Source organism: Musa acuminata, chromosome BXJ2-5, assembly GCF_036884655.1.
Source record: "Musa acuminata AAA Group cultivar baxijiao chromosome BXJ2-5, Cavendish_Baxijiao_AAA, whole genome shotgun sequence".
Classification (NCBI taxonomy): Eukaryota; Viridiplantae; Streptophyta; class Magnoliopsida; order Zingiberales; family Musaceae; genus Musa; species Musa acuminata.
Genome location: NC_088342.1, coordinates 32,944,771 through 32,965,995, shown reverse-complemented (window position 1 = coordinate 32,965,995; position 21,225 = coordinate 32,944,771). Strand labels below are relative to the sequence as shown.

General features: G+C 38.6%; 2 long non-coding RNA genes across 2 annotated transcripts; both read left to right on the top strand.

Moving 5' to 3' along the window:
- Nucleotides 1-7,755: 7,755 nt before the first annotated feature.
- On the top strand, nucleotides 7,756-8,391 carry LOC135611757 (uncharacterized). The gene is made up of 2 exons (XR_010486644.1): nucleotides 7,756-7,882; nucleotides 7,960-8,391. It is a non-coding gene; the product is annotated as an uncharacterized LOC135611757 (long non-coding RNA).
- Nucleotides 8,392-19,852: 11,461 nt separating this feature from the next.
- Nucleotides 19,853-20,907, top strand: LOC135612639 (uncharacterized). The gene is made up of 2 exons (XR_010487030.1): nucleotides 19,853-20,328; nucleotides 20,526-20,907. It is a non-coding gene; the product is annotated as an uncharacterized LOC135612639 (long non-coding RNA).
- The last annotated feature ends 318 nt before the right edge of the window (nucleotides 20,908-21,225 follow it).

Here is a 21,225-nt window from a genome sequence, read left to right as displayed (position 1 = left end):
CCCTCTCCCGCGCAGCCAACCCCTTATTCCCAATGACTTGATTGAAGACGGCGGGTTTCAAAGTTGGTGAGGAGGTGCCGATGAAGGAGGAGGACGAGTTTATGCTTTTAAGAAATTGCTTCCTCGAGACCTCCTCGACATTAATCTCGTTGATGAAAGGTTCTGGTTCGATTCAAGTGATATGGATTGTTGTTATTTTGGTTTGCTCTTCATGGTATTGTTCTGTTATCGAGTGATGAGGGTTTGTTCATTTTTGTTTTCATATCCTCGTTGCCAAGAAAATAGTTCTAAGACAGAGAGAGAGCGCCGACAAACATTTCAATTCGTGTCAAAACCGACGTAGACTAACTTACCAAAAATCGAAAGCTTAAAATAAATTAATTTTTTATAAATAAAATATTAATTTGATTATGTTGTTGTAAGCTCATTTACAAGATGAGTATTTGACCCTAAGGTTTTCTCCTTTGGCAAGTACCAAGAAAAATGGCGACGCACGGACGTGAGGGGATCATTAAAACGCACGGACGGACGTGAGGGGATCATTAAATCGCACGGACGTGAGGGGATCATTAAAACGCACGGACGTGAGGGGATCATTAAAACGCACGTCCGTGCGTCGCCACCAACAGCGAAATAGGAGCGGGCGAAGAACGTGAGGGGATCATTAAAACGCACGGACGTGAGGGGATCATTAAATCGCAACTACAGAGAGAAGCAGTGTAGAACGAGGAGGTCGAGGAGCAGTGACGGCCAGGACCGAAGAGCCAAGTAAGAATCCGCCATTTCCACCGTCTCTCTCTCTCACTCTCCCTGCCTCCGGGGGTGATATGGCGAGGGCGTCTCATGCTTAGTGACGCGGTTGATATCGGATTCGGGGAGTGGCCTCCGGAGCCGTCGGATCCTGGTGGGGTTGCAGCCGCCGCCGTTCTCCCTGTAGTTGCGATTTAATGATCCCCTCACGTCCGTGCGTTTTAATGATCCCCTCACGTTCCTCGCCCGCTCCTATTTCGCTGTTGGTGGCGACGCACGGACGTGCGTTTTAATGATCCCCTCACGTCCGTGCGTTTTAATGATCCCCTCACGTCCGTGCGATTTAATGATCCCCTCACGTCCGTCCGTGCGTTTTAATGATCCCCTCACGTCCGTGCGTCACCATTTTGAGCGGAGAACGCACGGACGTGAGGGGATCATTAAAACGCATGGACGTGAGGGGATCATTAAAACGCACGTCCGTGCGTCGCCACCAACAGCGAAATAGGAGCGGGCGAGGAACGTGAGGGGATCATTAAAACGCACGGACGTGAGGGGATCATTAAATCGCAACTACAGGGAGAACGGCGGCGGCTGCAACCCCACCCGGATCCGACGGCTCCGGAGGCCACTCCCCGAATCCGATATCAACCGCGTCACTAAGCATGAGACGCCCTCGCCATATCACCCCCGGAGGCAGGGAGAGTGAGAGAGAGAGACGGTGGAAATGGCGGATTCTTACTTGGCTCTTCGGTCCTGGCCGTCACTGCTCCTCGACCTCCTCGTTCTACACTGCTTCTCTCTGTAGTTGCGATTTAATGATCCCCTCACGTCCGTGCGTCGCCACCAACAGCGAAATAGGAGCGGGCGAGGAAGACGAGATCGAGAGACGGAGCTTCACTCGTCCCACCCAGTTGTCCCGCTCGTCGAAAACCCCTACCTTTGCTCCTCAGGCGATCGATCCCGTCGTCGGGCCCTGCCCCCAGGTTTGCCTCCACTCCTTTCTCCTACCCCGTTCCTATTGCGACGCATTGATATGCTCTTGTTTCTTTTGCTATGGAGCTCGTCTCGATTTCCGTTTAATTGCTCAGGGTTGTATTTGTTCTGCGTGGATTCTCGGTTCTATTTGGATTACGCCTTTTCTTCTATGTTTCTCGTGAGGTTCATCGTGGCGGATCCTCTTGGGAAATCTCAATTAGGGTTTGGATTGTGGGGGCGTGGGGCTTTAATTTGATTAATTATGTTATTTGGATTGTTGATTGCTCGAATTTGGATGGTGAATCACGGGAAGTGCCATTGTGTAACATTTATTTATGTTTTGTAGATAAGAGTTTTTGGTCCTTCCGCAGCTACTCAAGTGCTCGGCCTATTGTCAGAGCTGGAATGGAGGGCATAAATGGTATATAAACTTGGTCTTGTTTTTCATTGTTTAGCTATAAGTTGTTGTGTTGTCAAAGCTTTGGGAGTTGAGATGCATTAAAGAGAGTTTGCAATTTTGTTACAAGCATTGATTGAAAAGGCGCTAGGTGCCAAAAGGTGCTAAGGTCCAAAAACGTCCGAGGTGCTAGGCGTTCGTCTGAGTGAAGCGAGACGCTAAAATATAAAAATATATAATATAATTAATAAATATATTTATTTAAATAAAAATATATCATTTATTCTGAAACCTAATAATAATTTTAAATAAATAAAAATTAATAGTATTAAAATCAAAATAATATATTATTAATCTAATAAATAAAAATACTATTACTAGTATATAGTTAGTAGCAAGGTCTATCATACCGAAGCGTACCATCCGTACCCGGCGGTACGTACCGATCCGATAGGTTACCGGTATGCGGATCGCCCGATACCGCTACAGTGCTACAGTATGAAAAAAGTATAAAATTGTTCGGTACGCCCTGATGTACCGCCCGGTACACCGGTACCGTACCGTACCGTACCGAGCTCGGGTCGAAACGCCTGTACGGTACGGTACGACGAACCTTGGTTAGTAGCATATTGTTAATATATTGATAACAGTATACTATTGAAGTAAGAAGAGTGTGAGTAAGAGGAAGACTGAGGCTACTGACTGAGAGCAGCGGCAGCGGTAGCAACGAGAAGCGATAGTGGCAGCGGCAGCGGTAGCGGCGAGCGATGGCAACGGGAGCGGCGACAGTGGCAACGACAGTGGTAGTAACGAGTAGCGGGAGTAGGAGCGGCGAGCGGCGATAGTGGCAGCAGCAGCAGTAGTAGCGAGCAGAGGCAGCGGGAGCGGCAACAGTGTCAACGGGAGCAGGAGTGGCGAGCGACGATAGTGGCAGCGACAGCAGTAACAGCGAGTAGTGGCAGCGGGAGCGGCGATAGTGGCAGCGGTAGCAGCGAGCAGGGGGGAGCGAGAGCGGGAGCGGCGAGCGACGACAGTGGCAGCGGCAGCGAGAGCAAGAGCGACGAGCGACGATAGTGGCAGCGATAGCGGTAGCAGTGGCAGCGGCAGTGGGAGTGGAAGTGGCGAGCGGGGTTAGAGTTGGGGAAGTCGTGAGAAGAAGGCTGATATCGGTGCTTTAGTTGGTTCGATTGGACCAACTAAAGCACCGGAGATTGAACCAGACCTAAAACGCTGGTTCGGTCGCTGGGTTTAACCCGGGTGCTCGCCCGACGCCTAGGCTCGGGCGAGCGCCCAAGCGACGCGCTTCGGGCCTCCCCTCGCTTAGGAAGATGAACTTGACTTCGATATTTTCTGTTTCTATATCACTTTATTTCAATGCTTGGCAACACTGATATATCTAAGCTTGCATGCTGCTTTACTTCACTTAAGAGGTATATCTTTTAGAAAGCTTTAATCTGATTTTGGATTCCAATTTTAGGCTGCAGTACACTAGAAACTTGTTATGGACTGCTAACAATCTTGACATGTTTATGTTTTATCAATGAAATCAACCATAAAATTGCTTTTATTTTCATATACAACAGTTCTTAACTCTGAAAATAAAAAGTATGTAATGTCAGCAGTAGGTTGACATAAAGGAAAACTTGCATATACCTCCATAGTATAATAGCAAGAAATAATGTGTGAAGAATAGGGTTTCAGTTTCCTCACCTTCTTAACCATTTGCATTTGCAAACATGGGATAATAGTGATGGACTATTCAACTCTACTATGCAACTCTAACAATTGTGACTTGTCTGTATATATTGTGCAATTGTGACTTCACGCAAGATGCACAAGATGACACAGGAGAGTTCAAGAATGAAGATATAAAGATATCTTGATGTATTTTTTTTCGAGATGATGTGGAATTTATAATTGTCTCACTTTGATATTGATTTTTGGATAAAATAAAGATTGTAATGTGAAGTTTCAAATATCAATAATTTTATCTTGAATTTATGAAAAAGTTTTGGTATGATTTTGAAATTATTAAAAATTGATAGGTAATTAATAAAATTATTATTGACAGTATAGTGACACTCAAATAATCCATTACTAATTTTTGTTATATTTTAGTGACAGGTCAAGCCATCACTAAATTATTATTATCTTTTCCATTTAATCAGTAAGAGTTAATTATATTGTCACTAAAATTGTTAGTCAATTCTTTTAGTGACAGAAGTGTTCATAACCAATTGTTGTCACAGAAATATTAATTTATCAATTTATTTATTTTTAGCGATAGAATTTAATGTTTTAGCTACAAATATAAACTATCACTAAAAACTATAATTTAATGACATATGTGTCTTTTTTTGTTACTAAAACTTTTAGCCACGAGATCTATGCTGACGGAAGCTAGTGATGGCTCATTTTGCACTAATTCTTTTAGTGACAACTTTTGTTCATGGTTAATAACTATTTTTCTTATAGTGTAGGGGGCATGTGACCTGTATGTGTGCCAATATCTCAAGGAGCAGAGGAAACCAATGGCCTCGATCGCTTCCTCGACATGGCACCACCCCACCCCCCTATTCCGATCGATTTCGATCAGCGTTGGCTTGGCTGTGCCGACGACCAATCGGGCAACGCTTCTCAACTTTAATCCATGGACCAAAGAGGTCCAGCTCTAAGTGAGAAGACCCAACCTCCCTTAGGGTAATAGAGCCATCTAAATCGGAAGGGGGTTGCTCCACACCCTTTTGGGGGTCGGCCTTGTGAGAAGAGTCCAGAAAAACAAGGGAGGAAGTCAAAGAAGTCATCGAAACTAGAGGGCAAATCCACTTTATGACCCACACAACTATACTTGAAACACACCAAAGGTAAATTCTCATATGAAACAGTTTGGAAAATTCCTTTCTTTAGGTGACCCAGTCATACTGCTTATGGGGTTTTGAAAGATCGATTTCTATACTAACCTTACATATCGACCCCTTTCAAACGAGAAAGAACATTCATCATTCTTTAGGGGACGACCTAGGAGAGAACCAAGATTAATAACACATTCTGTTCCAGTACTCCAAAGGAAGATTGACGAACTACACCTAGATAGGGACAGATGAGATCCTCTCTGTGAGAGGCTGGAAATTAGCTTTCTTGGGCATCAGATACAAAACCTCCCCTCGAATGGTCCATGGTCCCTCGGTGAGGATGCGAACAACCTCCGCTTTAGAAAAAAATTGAAAGCAAAAAAAAACCTTAAGCCAAATTGATCACTTGGGACACCAAAGAACATTTCCATTAGTGAGAAACCACATATTTCAGGAAATCCAAAGTCGAAGTCGGAGGAAATGATTGATCAAACTAGATATTCAAGGTTTTTGCCATTCATGAGGAGTTTTTTCGTCAAATTCAATGAAATCCTTAGAAGCATCATAGATCCGGTTAAACAAAGAAGAAGATAGTAGTGAACTTGCATCTGGCCCATATGAAGGACCAATTAACATCAATGCCTAAGAGATGCTCTTTCCAGTGAAAGGGCCATCCAATTGGCTCTTCTTGGAAGGCGGAGGGGCATTGGAAGGATCCCGATGGAGTGGCCCATTTTTCTTGGTACTTGCCAAAGGAGAAAACCTTAGGGGTCTGGCTTGGCATCACTCCAGGAACCCTAACTGAAGGGATCGACACCACAGAAGAAGATGATGACACCCTAGGGAGGGGAACAACAATGGATGCAAGGAGAGAGCCAAGTAGGGGATGTGAAGCCAGTAGTTGGGGGCGGGGGGGGGTGGGGAAGGGTGTGGTTGGGTCGCATCAAAGGTGGAATTAAGGAGGGAGAAGGCAATGGGGTTGTCCTTATCGCCTTAGAAACCCAGAGCTTCTCTCTCTAAGGAAAGAAGAGAGTTCCCTACTCTCTCACAAATTTATTTAATGCATTACAATCGACCATATCTTGTTCAGAACTTCACGGTTAGCCCCCAATTCCCTTCTCGCACTTTTCTAGTTCGAAAACCCTAAAGAAGATGCAGTGCAAGATTCTTTTCCGCCATCAATCTGGTCCTCATGATTAATCTAGGACTATGTGTTTTTGCTGCTTATCGATCCGATTGATGTGATTCTCCCGATAAGCTCTAACTCTGATGGCTGCCCTCCCTCCGCAAGCGGACAACTTCTAGATCACCCTTGTTCTTTCCCTCAGTGAGCTTTTTTTTTCCTCATAAATTTGATACTTTTGGTCATATTTTTATATGAAAAAGGTTTACTTGGTGGAATTGGTGGCACCTGCTATTTCTATTCTTCTGTTTCTCTTTGGAACAAATTGATTTATTTGTAGGACATGCTTAGATCATCACAAGAGGATGAAGGTAAAAAGTTTGCTATGAGGTTTGTTACCAATACTAGATATTTGCAAAGTTTTTAGCATTGTGGTGAGGCACTGCGGTTATATCTCTGAGACTTATGTGATGGTATATTTAATTTTGAAGTGTTCAATATTGGTTGGCATGTAGGACGAGCAACAACAAATTACTTTCATAGTGGAGGAATAGAAAGAGAAAAGTGAAAGATAATAACTAAAAATAATAAGCAAATGTATAACTATCCAATTGGCTCAAAGATAACACTCCTAGGATAGAAGTCTTGCACCTCCGCATGCCTCACAAGGTGGGAAAGGAAAAAAACTTGATTCATGGATCCTTTTTTTATTCATCCATTACAATGTTATAGCCCATTTTTATATGCTCAAGTATAAGAATAAAAAGAAAATTACAGAAATTTAAAAAATTACAATCGCATCAAATCAAATATATGATATCTTGTTCTTCGTTTCTGATTTGATTTGAGAAATAGTCTTCCTCTCTTCATGATATTTTTGATTGATAATCTTTCATCTTTATAGAGATGAATCTTTAAGATATTCAATCAAGATTTGTAATTTTCAATAATATGATTTCTTTTTTGTTGTATTTTTTCTTTCTTTTTCTCCTCGTTGAGTAGATATTTTCATGTTATTACATATGTAAAATATCTCTAAACAAATTAAATTTATTTTATTAATAAATTAATTTAATTGCTCATGCATCATATTGTTTTACTGTTTCTTTTTCATTTCTGCTATTGAGCGAGCATGCACATGTGGAGATTTTGGAATCGAATGAATTGTTCCTTTAAAGTCAGAGACGATTGAATTTGATTGGCCTAGATGCATGCATAGCAATTCATGTGCAGAGTATAGTTTCATCAAAACTAAAATTTTAATTTCATTCTTCCTCAAATTAGTGACTATATTATGGATATATTAGATGACATTTTGGTCTCTTTGGTGTTTATGTAGCATTTACATGATGCCTTTTGTGGAAGTTGTATGATATACTGCCATGGTTGTTTTGACCAAATACAAAGTTTAATATGCTAATGAGTTAGTTTTAGTTCCAGAGCATGCTTCTGATGATTCTTGGTGTGATGATGGGCTTCTGAATGAAATCTCAGATGCTGACTTAAACAGAGAACAGAAGAGGCGTTATGATCAATTTTATACAGTATCCTTGCAATCTATAAATGATATGCATATCCTTTGTCCAAAACTCTTCATAGTAAAACTTTTAGGGCTTTAAACTTGAGGATGTATCATATGGAACCCTTGACAAAAGTTTATATGGGTTATCGAGATGGTATATCTGCAGGAAAGGAAGCTTCTGCCCAAGAGGGCTTCAACATTGGGTTTAAGCAATCTGCAAGCAGTGGTTACAAATGGGGAATTGTTAGAGGCATCACAAGGTGAAAAGTGATAGTATTTACTGATCTCTTTCTGCAGAAGAATTTTGGTATCTTATTTTTCCTACATTATTTCGTAGTGCATTTGTAAACCTCCCAGATCAATTCAAAGAAAAGTTAGTTAAGAAGCTTGAAGACAGATGCACGTTTCAAAGTCTTTACAAGCCCGTTCAAGAGATTTCCACGGACGATGCTCTGAGAATGTATCACTTTCAACTACAACAAGAAAATAAACAATCTCATCAAAGATCAAAAGCGACAGTATCATCGGCAATCGAAGATTTTGACTGCAATAAGTTAGACTTCTTTTTCAAGGAGCTTATGTTACTTGTAAGTGAGTCTTCTGAAATCAAAGCAAGTGTTGATGTTGTAAAAGGAGAGGAAGAAGAATGACCTTGATGTTGAAGTACTTGGAGGGATCGTTCAAATTCACTTACGTCTGAATTTTCTGGACAGATTGTAATTTTTTGATGGCCTCAGATTGCAATGAAAAGAACTGAACCATTGCTCCATTGCAGCATAATATATTTTGAGATTTTGCTTCAGAAAAATAGGTTCCAAATTTCAGAGTATTGACTATTCTTCCACTGGAACTGTGCCGTCATTTTTGGGAACGTTGAAAGCACTCATGGTTTGATAATAATCTCCTTCCGAAATGCAATACTTTTTCATTGTGTTTGATGTTGAGCATGGCCTTTCTTTTTCCTCCTAGTTTTGCACACTGTAAATATAAGCATAAGATGCTTCTCCAACAATAACGATAGAATCTGATGAGAGGTTAATCAAGTAGCACTATATTGAAATGAATGAGATACTATTTTCAAACTAATACAAACAACTCTTACACTTTTTTCTTTCCTTTTTTCTGAATAAATTTCTACTTTCAGAATGCATTTACTTCAGCTTTAAATTAACATCGTATTTCATTAATTAGATTTTTTTTTACACTAAGTTAAAGTCATATGGTTGAGTTTTTCTGATCTTTCTTATGTATTTAGCAAGTCAATTCAATAGCCATAAATTTTTGATTTGCCAAATAAATCAGCAATTACCAACTTAACTCTCTTTGACCTTTAATTAATTGTAATCTTAGATGTCTAAGCATATTACAACTATGTCATGCTCCACAATATAGTATTTGTATAAATTATAAATTATAAAATATAAGTCTCATTAAATGTATTCATGTGTATAATTCTAGATTAATTATATATTATTTTTATAATTAATTATTATTTTTGAATGTGTCGGAGAATATTAAATCATATTGTCTTAGCATCTAGTAAAATCGGAGTCAGAATATCCAATGATCTTCAAATGGTCTGATCTCCCATATGATCTTTTGTTCTCTTTAAATATCTCATGACTCTTTTAGCTACATTCCAATGATTCATTCCATGATTGCTTAAGTATCTATCTAACATTCCAACAATGTACATTATATCTTGACGCGTACAAACCTGTGCATACATTAGACTCCCTAAAGCTAATGCATAGGAAATCTTCTGCATTTCTTAAGTTTCCAGATTTTTTTTAAGGCACTAATTGAGACTGAACTTGTCTCCCTTTGTGATAGGGGTGTCTCCTGGTTTACAATCCTATATGCTAAACCTTTTGAGTACTTTATCGATATAGTTCCTTTGTAATAATCCTAGAATACCTCGCGATCTATCTCGGTGTATCTGGATTCCTAATACAAAAGGGGCATCACCAAGATCTTTCATCTCAAAATTTCTAGATAAAAATCTCTTGGTTTCGTGCAATATGTCTATATCATTAGTGGCAAGCAGAATGTCATCCATATAAAATATTAGTAAAATAAATTTGCTCCCACTGAATTTATGATACATGCAATCATCAACAACATTCATCTTAAAACCAAATGAGATAATTACTTGATGAAATTTGTGATACTACTAAAAGGATGTTTGTTTTGTTAGGATCGAAATCGGCACTAAGAGGGGGGGAGTGTGAATTAGTGCTTACGATAAAAATTACATCGATTCGAAAATTTCGTTCGATAAAATCATATTGGAAATATGTTTAACTCGAAAACGTTCATAAAAATGTAATGAGCAAGTAAAGCAGTTTGCAATAAAGGTAAAAAACAAAATATAAATACAAACTAAGTTTTATAGTGGTTCGATCATCGTGACCTGCATCCACTCCTGATTCCTCTTCACTCAAGGCCATCGGCTTTCACTATCGATCTTCTTTCAACGGAGGAAGATCAACTATCCTTTTACACCCATTTTCTCCTTTTCACCGGTTTAGGAGATAACCTTTACAACCTCACCTCTCTCTTAAACTTCATATATAATACTGAGAGCTTGAGACGAGTTTTTATAATATTACTATAGCATTTTTCTTTTCTTTAACTCACAATTGATGTGTTTACTGAGTAAGGATGAGTAGGGCTTTTTTAGGCCCCAAATGAATTCAAATTTAGGGACCAAATGATCTCATCTTGGGTTTTCGGGGTACTAGCAATACCACCGCCTGCTAGTTTGAGACTAGGTGGTACCATCGCCTAACACAGTCTGGGAGATTGTATCTGAGCAATATTATCACCTAAACTGGCAGTGTCACAGCTTGGGCCAACTATGGGTCACTAATTGGGCCTTCCACTTGGCCCAAAATAACCCCAATTCAGGCCGAGTTAACCCATAATTGAGTTGGTCTAATTACATTCTAAACAATCCAATTAGAACTAAAACTACTTCGATCTAGACAAATTATTATAAGTAAGAATTCTAAGTTATCCAACATGTCATTGGTTCATCCGATGCTTCACCCGAACCTTCGGCATATCGTCCTCTCTTATGATGTATTGCCCAATCGACATGTTGATATCCGCAACACCCGATCTCCTTAGTGCAATGTCTGATCCTTTTGGCCCGATGCTCGAACTCATGGCACGAAGCCTTCTGCTGATATGTCGACCATTCCTCCGGTCCGACATCCAATCTTCTGACATGTTCCATTTTAGCCCAACTTTTGATTCCACCGCTTTAATCAATTTATCTTTCCTGATTGAATATAGTCCTACGTCACTTAAATGTACATTAGATCGTAAACTCATTAATTGATTTCATCGTCAAAATCCAAGATTCAATATGTTTTATCTCATAGATAGATTTTATCAATTTACATATTATTTTCTTTAGGTTCTTTTGATACAAAGTATTCTGGTTGTACCATATAAATTATTTCATCAATATTTCCATTGAGAATTGTTATTTTGACATCCATCTAAAAGAGCTCCAAATCAAAATGTGTGGCTAAAGCCATAATTATTCTAAAAGAGTCATTCGTTAAAACCGGAGAGGTTTATTTAAAGTCAATCCCTTCTTTTTGAGTATAGCCCTTTGCCACAAGACGTGCATTATATCTCTCCACATTACCATTAGAATCCCCTTTGGTTTTAAAAATTCATTTACAACCAATAGGTTTCACTCCTTCTAGTAATGGGACAAGTTCTCAAACTTTATTGTCTTGTATGGACTTATACTCTTGATTCATTGCTTTAATCCACTTATCAGAATTGGAATCCTCTATGGCTTGACAGAAGTTGATTGGATCATCTTCCATCATATCACTACTTTTTTCATGTTCCCAGAGAAATACCATATAATCATATGAAATGACACTCCTCCTTACCCTAATGGATCATCACAAAGGTGCTAGCTCTTGTGGCATATGTTCTTATGGATGTTGAGTTTGATCCTCATGAATAATTTTCTTATACTATATGAGAGTTGAAATAACTATATCCTTTTGAGGTATTGAATTTACCACATCAGTGGCAACTATATAAATTGGATTAAATTGAACCAATTCTTCCTCAAACGTAAAGTCTTTAACCTTATTTCTCCCCCCAAACTCAATATCCTTGTAGTAATACTCGTCTCAAAAATATTTATTGATTTGGGATTATAAAATTTGTACCCCTTAGATCGTTCAGAATAACCAATAAAATAATTGCTTATTGTTTGGGGTTCCAATTTCTTTTCGTTAGGCCTATAAAGCCTTGTCTTAGATAGACAATCTATGAAAGTGTCTTAGACTAGGCTTTCTTCCGGTCCAAAGCTCATAAGGTGTTTTTGTAGTTGCTTTAATTGGTACTCTATAAGAATGTAAGCTATAGTTTTTATTGCTTCTCTTCAGGGTGACTCTGGCAAAGTAGATTAAAAAATCATATTTCTTACTATGTCTTTAAGTATGCAGTTTCGTCTTTCAACTACACCATTCATGTTAGGTGACCTTGGCATTTTATACAGAGGGATAATTCCACACTCCTCTAAGTATAGAGCAAATGGTCCTCGACGTTATTCACTTGAGCCGTCATTTCTGTTGTAATATTCCCCTCCACGGTTAGATCTAATGCTTTTTATCCTTTTGCCGAGTTGATTTTCAACTTTAGGTTTAAATGATTTGAACACATCCAAAGACTTAAATTTTTCATGTATTAGATATAAGTATTCATATCTAGAGTAATCATCTATGAATGATATAAAGTATTTTTGGTCATTCCACGAAGGTGTAGGAGATGGTCCACAAATATCTGTATGTATCAATTCTAAGACATTTGTAGCTCTATATGCACTTGATCTCTGAGGTTTGATTTATTTACCTTTAATGCATTCAACACAAACATCTAAACCTAATAAGTCACTGGGATCAAGAATCCAACATAAGTTTTTCAACTCTATTTCTAGATATCTGACACAAACGTTCATGCTATAATACACCCGAATTTTTAATTTTACGTTTAGCACCTCGCAATTCCACATTTAGGGGTTCATGATAGGACACTATAGTATCCTGCAAATATAGATTGTCATAAGCCATAAGTGAACCAGTTACAATCACATTTGAATTTAAAAACAAAGTAAACTGATTATTTCCAAATGAACAAGAATAACTAGATTTGTTCAAATAAGAAATAAAAATTAAATTCCGTCTAAATGATGGTAAAACAAAAGTGTCTTTCAAATCCAAATAGTATTCAGTATACAATAACAATCTAAATGTACCTATAGCTTTTGCATCTACCGATTTTTCGTCTCCCATATAAATGCGTCTCTCAACATCATTGGGCCTTCGGTAGCTCAAGCAACCCTACATTGAAACACTGATGTTAGTAGTTGTATCGAAGTCCAATCACAAACTGTTTCTAGGTACTGAAGTTAAATTGACTTCAGAATAAACCTTAATTTGAATTAACAAATTAAGGTTAAGCCAATTTGATTAATATGATTCAAATTCAATTAGTGATTATAAAGTTGTTTAATATTAGATTGAGTAATTTGATGCATGAAGTTACTAAAGTGACCTCTCATGTGTGGCATTTCTCATGAAAATATTAAATGTAGTATGTATTTACATCCATAGAAAATTTATCATTTGACATGTGGCAATTATATACACACCAATAATGGTAAACATGTGGCAATTATAAAGTTGTACATATGAATAATAAATCAATCCAAAGATGGATTTATCATTTGATATGTCTTATTATCAGTGTTGATCATTACAATAAGACTACCACTAGCAATTAATATTGAAGTCCAAAGACAAGATATTAATGTTGCACTTAGTATCTTGAGATGGGTTATATCATTATTTGAATTTACTTAAGTTTATAGTAATATATATAAGCATAATTTGTGGTTGTCTATTGTTCTCTTGTTTAGGTTCTCTTGTAACAATATCTAATAACCTCAATTCAGTACCGGTTCTAAACGAAACCAACTTTAAGGATTGGAAGGAAAACATTCTGATCGTTTTGGGTTGCATAGATATGGACCTTGCACTAAGGGAAGACCAACCCGCTTCTCTTACGGAAAATAGTACTCATGATGAAAGGAGACTATATCAGAAGTGGGACAGGTCTAATCGCATGAGTCTCATGATTATTAAGCACGACATTCCGAAAGCATTTAGGGGTGCGGTATCCGAAGGGATTACAAAGGCCAAAGATTTCCTTGTCAAAATAGAAAAGTATTTTCTTAAAAACGATAAGGTAGAAACAAGCATTCTGCTTCAAAGCCTAATTTCCATCAGGTAAAACAGCAAAGGAAATATAAGAGAGTACATCATGGAGATGTCTAATTTTACTTCAAAGTTTAAAACATTAAAATTTGGCTTATCAGAGGACTTACTTGTCCATTTGGTTTTGAACTCATTTCATATTGTGTGCAAAAAAAGAAAAGTTGTAGCAAGAAAAGACTGAAAGTGCCAACTTGGCCAGCACCTCTAAGGACAAGGGCAACAAAAAAAAATACAAATATGGAAAGAATGAGGCCGATAAAGGTTCAGTACAGAAGAAACAAAATAAGGATGATACTTATTTCTTCTACAAGAAATCTAGGCATTTGAAGAAGGACTATGCCAAATATCACTTTAGCGTGCTAAAAAATGTACGTTCCTTACTTTGGTTTATTCTGAAGTTAATTTAACTTTAGTACCTAAAATCACTTGATGGTTAGACTCCGGTGCAACTACTAATATCAGTGTTTCAATGCAGGGTTACCTGAGCTATCGAAGGCCCAATGATGCTGAGAGATGCATTTATGTGGGGAATGAAAAATCGATAGATGTGGAAGCTATAAGCACATTTAGATTGTTATTGTATACTATATATTATTTGGATTTGAAAAATACTTTTGTTGCACCGTCATTTAGACGAAATTTAATTTTTGTTTCTTATTTGGACAAATCTAGTTATTCTTGTTCATTTGAAAATAATCAGTTTACTTTGTCTTTAAATTCAAATGTCAAATGTGATTGGAACATGTTCACTTATGGCTTACAATCTATATTTGTTTGATACTATAGTATCTTATCATAAATCCTGAAATATTAAATTACGAGTTACTAAATATAAAATTAAAAATTCGTTCAATTATGTTTTTTGCTTTTCTTGCCTTTTCCTCTTCACAGTATGCACAACACGTGGTATTAGAGTTCCAATTATGTTTATTTTCATGTTGCAATGCATAAACCTCCTTGTTGTAGTGCGGCTTCAAATTTATTTATTTTTTAATACCTTTGGATTTCATCCAATTAATTAAATTCATATAAATTTAATTAATTGGATAAATCAAACGATGTTAAAAAAAAATAAATTGGAAGATGCACTATGTTGAATCTAAAATTATGATCATAAAATTAATTGATAAATTGTTTGATCTAATTTATGTATTGAGATAAATGTGCAGAATTAACTACGATAGTGGTAAGGCATAAAATAGATGATGGGCCGAAATCGAAGATTCGAACGATATACCGAGAGTTTGCTGGAAGCTCGCCAAGAGTTCGTCGGAAGTTCGTCGAGAGTTTGTCGTGAGTTCGCTGAGAGTTTGTTGGAGTTCACTAGAAGCTTGCCGAAAAACTCGCTGAGAAGTTCACCGGAGGATCGTCGAGAGAAAACTCGACATACCGGATAGAGATTGCTTGCCTTAATCATAGTTAGTACATTAATTGAGTTAGGATTGGAATGTAATCCCACTAACTCAGTTAAAGGTCAACTGGGCCCTAAACAAGGCTAAATTGGGCTAGTTGAACAGCCCATTCAGCACCTGAAGTCACAGCCAGTTGTGGCACCACTTGGGACTCGGTCTCCTAAGTGCTATGGGTGGTGGGTACCGCCAGAGAGCTCGATCTTCGAGCTCTGTCAGGTAGTGGTACTACCCAGATTGGGCAGTGGTACCACCTAGTGTCAGTTTGTAGGTGATAGTACCGCCCAATAATGGCAATGATACCGCCAGTACCCCAAAATCCGAGGATGTGATACTTTTTTACTCTAATTCTGAAGCCATTGTGGTCTATAAATATCCCACCATTTTTGGCATGAAAGGGCACGAAAGTGTGAACATAATCTTAAATTCTTAGGGTGCTAAAAGTATTGTAAAAGTATAAAGAGTCCTCCTCCTCTCTTTCTAAGTGTTGAGATCATTCAAGAGAAGTGTGAGGCTCGTAAGGGTTATCTCCTAAACCCATGAAAAAAATAAATCATCGTAAAGAGGTTGTTGGTCTTCGCCTATTGAAGGAAGACCATTAGTAGACGCCGGTGACCTCAATGGAGGAGGAATCAGAAGTGGATGTAGGTCACAATGACTGAACCACTTTAAATTCCGATGTCTTTATTTCCCTTTTTCTTTTCATTACTATCATTACTTTCTTAGACAACTGCTAGTTCTTTCATTCTAAAGCCAAGCACTTTCCAAAATTAGTTTTTGATGAATGAAATATTTTATAAACCAATGATTTTCTCCGCTGCACTAATTCACCCCCTCTCTTAGTGTCACTCTTGATCCGTACTTCTGTAAAAATAATGATTTAGAAAAACCTCGTTCAATAAAGCGCATATCGAAAACATACTTAACTTAAAAACATTCGTAGAATGTAATAATCAATAAAATCAATAAGCAATAAAGGTAAATAGCAAAAGAAAAAAGCACATCGGATTTATAGTGGTTCGGTTGTTGTGACCTGCTATCACGGACTTAGCTGGTTTTGCCTAAGTTGTGTGGTACCCTTATGTGTCCATTCGCAAAGGTCAACTTCTCCGAAACCTCCTATGATCCCTTAGAACCTATGTAAGAGAAAACGAGTTAGAGAAAGCGCCTCACTTGGGATATTCAAGCAATCATTTCAAGAAATACTTCATAAACAATGCAAATTATAAAAATACTTCATAAGCTCTGAACAATCACACAACAAAGGATCTAAAATGGTCCACTACAAACCAAAATTTCTCATAAGTATCCGCATGACACAACCTTTATTTATAAGCCTAAAATGATCACCAAACCCAACTAAATTAGGGCTGTTAAACCTTCGACCGTCCCTCTACATGCTGTATAAAGCATGAACAAATCAAAAGACGTGGACATACATGATCATTACAGTAAACACCATGTTTACAGTTTTGTCCGTGACATTCTCCCCTACTTATTCCTTTGACGTCCTTGTCGAAGCCTTTGCCGACACTACAACTTCTTGTCTTTGCTGAGTTTTCAATCTTCTACTCTAGCTGTAATGTGCCTCTTAGCTCCTAGCAGTTCTCTGTTGTTGTTGTTGAGTAGTTGAACTTTTGATCTGTCATGCTGCTTCAACTCGCCAATGATTCTGACTCTAGTGTGGGGTTGGCTGAGTTGTATCAATCCCTGTTAGTTCCTATAGACTCTTTGGATGAAGAAAAAGACTATCCTTACTATGCGCTAGTCTCTCAAATGCCTCATGCTTGAACTTGGTGGATGCTTGTTGGTGCTTTAACGAGCATCACCTTGCAAACTTTTGAAGTTTTTAGGTCCTTCCTCCACAAGATTTACCGATCAACTCTTCTTTCACTTAGTTGTTACTTTCAAGTAGGTTCGTATCACTTTCGCTTTCGATTGGCATTCTGTTGGGAAGTGAAGCGGATAATCTACTCTCAGTAGCACTAATCACCATTGGTGGGGATTTAAAAACTATTGTCTTCCATTTGGTTTTTTCGAAGGGTCTTTAAACATGTGTAAAGCTCCTCTACTGGATAGATAAGAGAATTGGGGTACTTGATTTCACCTATTCTCTTAAGAGTAGAGAAAACAAAGGTTACTTGACTTTGCTTGCCTCCTTGAGGGTTGTACTTCATATATCGAGCTAGTTACTAACCTTCCTCTGCTTTTTGCTCACACTTCTAAAGCACTCGAAGTGTTTGCACTCCTTGCGTTGAGTTAGCTACTGTGATTCACCTTCTCAATACCATCGAACTTTTAGAATGCAAGAAGTTTTTATCCCAACTTGGAGTAAGTCTCTAATAGTTTTAGTCACCTCTGGGATTATACCGTATCTCCATCAACCCTGCTGCCCACTCCACTGAGTAGCAAAGGTACAGCACCACATACTACCTACTTCGTTCCTTTGTCGTGTATTCTTGCATGACCTGAAGTCATTCACTTTTGACTATCTTGATGAGAAGCTCGTTGACACCGGTCTTACGAAGTTCCTTGGTCTCTACCCTTCAGCCTTGTCTCTGCCTCTGCTCGCTACTACCACTGCCGCTGCCACTATCGACGCTCGCCGCTCCTACTCCCGCTACTCGCTGCTACCGCTATCGTTGCCACTATCACCGCTCCCGTTGCCATCGCTCGCCGCTACCGCTGTCGCTGCCACTGCCGCTTCTCGCTACTACCACTACCGCTGCTCTCAGTCAGTAGCCTCAGTCTTCCTCTTACTCACACTCTTCTTACTTCAATAGTATACTGTTAACAATACATTAATCGTATACTACTAACTATATACTAGTAACAACATTTTTATTTATTAGATTAATTATATATTATTTTAATTTTAATACTATTAATTTTTATTTATTTAAAATTATTATTAGATTTCAGGATAAATAATATATTTTTATTTAAATAATTATATTTATTAATTATATTATATATTTTTATATTTTAGTGTCTCGTTTCGCTCGGGCGAGCGCCTAGTACCTCGGACATTTTTGGACCTTGGCACTTTTTTGGCACCTAGCGCCTTTTCAATCGTTGCTTATAACAAAATTGCAAACTCTCTTTAATGCATCTCAACTCCCAAAGCTTTGACAACAAGTTGACAATAACTTATAGCTAAACAATGAAAAACAAGACCAAGTTTATATACCATTTATGCCCTCCATTCCAGCTCGACAATAGGCTGAGCACTTGAGTAGCTGCGGAAGGACCAAAAACTCTATCTACAAAACATAAATAAATGTTACACAATGGCACTTCCCGTGATTCACCATCCAAATTCGAGCAATCAACAATCCAAATCAACATAATTAATCAAATTAAAGCCCCACGCCCGCACAATCCAAACCCTAATTGAGATTCCCCAAGAGGATCCGCCCCGATGAACCTCACGAGAAACATAGAAGAAAAGGTGTAATCCAAATGGAACCGAGAATCTACGCAGAACAAATACAACCCTGAGCAATTAAACGGAAATCGAGACAAGATCCATAGCAAAAGAAACAAGAGCATATCAATGCGTCGCAATAGTAACGAGGTAGGAGAAAGGAGTGGAGGCAAACCTGGGGGCAGGGCCCGACGACGGGATCGATCGCTTGAGGAGCAAAGGTAGGGGTTTTCGACAAGCGGGACAACTGGGTGGGACGAGCGAAGCTCCGTCTCTCGATCTCGTCTTCCTCGCCCGCTCCTATTTCGCTGTTGGTGGCGATGCACGGACGTGAGGGGATCATTAAATCGCAACTACAGGGAGAAAGTTTGGGGTCCGGATTTTCCTAGAAATAAATTTAGGGGCAAAATTACATATATATATATATATATATATATATATATATATATATATATATATATATATATATATATATATATATATATATATATATATATATATATATATATATATCCCCCACCAAAATAAACAAGTCATTGTGGTTAATCTTCTTTAGCTAATTATCATTTCACTAACTGTTATTTAAAAGACATTAATAACGTTTACAATCTCATTTTGGTTATATGAATATTATATTTAAATTATTTTCAACTCAATTAGTTACATTTACTATATTTAGTCATGAGTTTATTATATTCATCCCTTAGGATTCTAGTTGAATATATATATTTATTACAAGATATATTGCTGTCATTGTGGTTGACGGACAATACGTTTTATCTTAATTAGTTAATATTAACTATTTTTAGTCATGGATATATATTTATTTTAATTTGAGATAAATATATTTTTTTCGATAACCATAGTTGAAAGGCATTAATACCCTTTAAAAAATTTGATTTTAACCATAAAAAAATCATAAATTATTTGGCAACACTTTCCCACCTTCGAATACAACTAGACTCTAAAAAGCGGTGCTTAACGCTTTATTGTGAACCCGGACGGTTTTGGATTCTCAATGTCTCAATTCGTGCCCGTTATTCGAACCTTGTTTGGAATGAAAGAATTGTGCAAGAGAACGGCGGCGGCTGCAACCCCACCCGGATCCGACGGCTCCGGAGGCCACTCCCCGAATCCGATATCAACCGCGTCACTAAGCATGAGACGCCCTCGCCATATCACCCCCGGAGGCAGGGAGAGTGAGAGAGAGAGACGGTGGAAATGGCGGATTCTTACATGGCTCTTCGGTCCCGGCCGTCACTGCTCCTCGTCCTCCTCGTTCTACTCTGCTTCTCTCTGTCCGTGGCGACGGCGTCGGATCCGGACGCGACGGTGACCGTCGGAGGGATCAGCGACGCGGAGGGGGCTCCGGTCGGCGCCGAGATCGAGCAGCTTGCCCGCTTCGCCGTCGACGAAGACAACAAGAAGCATGTCCTTGTTTGATCTCTTCTTCGCCTTTTCGCCTCTGTTGCGATTATTGGATCGTCTTCGAACTCGTTTTCGTTCTGTCGCTGGATTCTCTGCGTCATCTTTAAGGTGATTGTATGAATTCCAAGGTTATATATCTTCTCCCTTTATAGTTTTATTTTTTGAGACATATGGTCTTACATATATCTTTGATGCTTATCTGCTTTTTTGTTATCGTTCGATTTGCTTACTGTATTGAGTAATCGCTAACCCTAGATCATGTAGTTGGTGATCCCGCTGATCTTTCTGTGCTTGGTGCTTAAATCTTGTGTCTTTTGTGGCGAAGAATGCCCTGTTGGAGTTCGCGCGTGTGGTCAAGGCGAGGGAGCAGGTGGTTGTGGGGACTCTTCACCACCTGACCATCGAGGTCATCGACGCCGGGAAGAAGAAGATATACGAGGCCAAGGTGTGGATCAAGCCATGGCTCAACTTCAAGGAGCTGCAGGAGTTCAGGCATGCCGGCGACTCCTAAGGATCCTGGCCTCGAGTGAGGCAATGTCACGCCATGAGACTGCAGTCTACATGCTGTTAGGCTTCTTTTTATTCTATGTATGAGGTAATATGAGGGTCTGAGACGATAAATTATTTGCAAGTAAGCATTTTTTTTCCTGTGTATTTTGAATTCCTCGTTAAGTTTTTGAATGAATGACGGATGCGTTGTGTAGAAATCTATATACCATCAACTTTCTGTTCATTTTGAAGTCTTGACAAGATTAAGGATAGAGTGTTGTAAAAGGAGGCATATTGGAAGAGGGAGAGACAAACAAAGAAATAGGGTTGGAATGGATTGATTTAGTGAGGATAAGACAGAAGAAAAGTGACCAATGCCTTACTGAAAACGAATTACTTGTCAATCTTACTGATGTTATGATGGCAGAGCATGGATCCCTGGGCATATGAATAGGGAAACTAATCCATTGCCATATTACATAAAATGCACTGGACATACTACGGTGTTCTGCTAAGCTTCCAAGTGAGACTTTTGT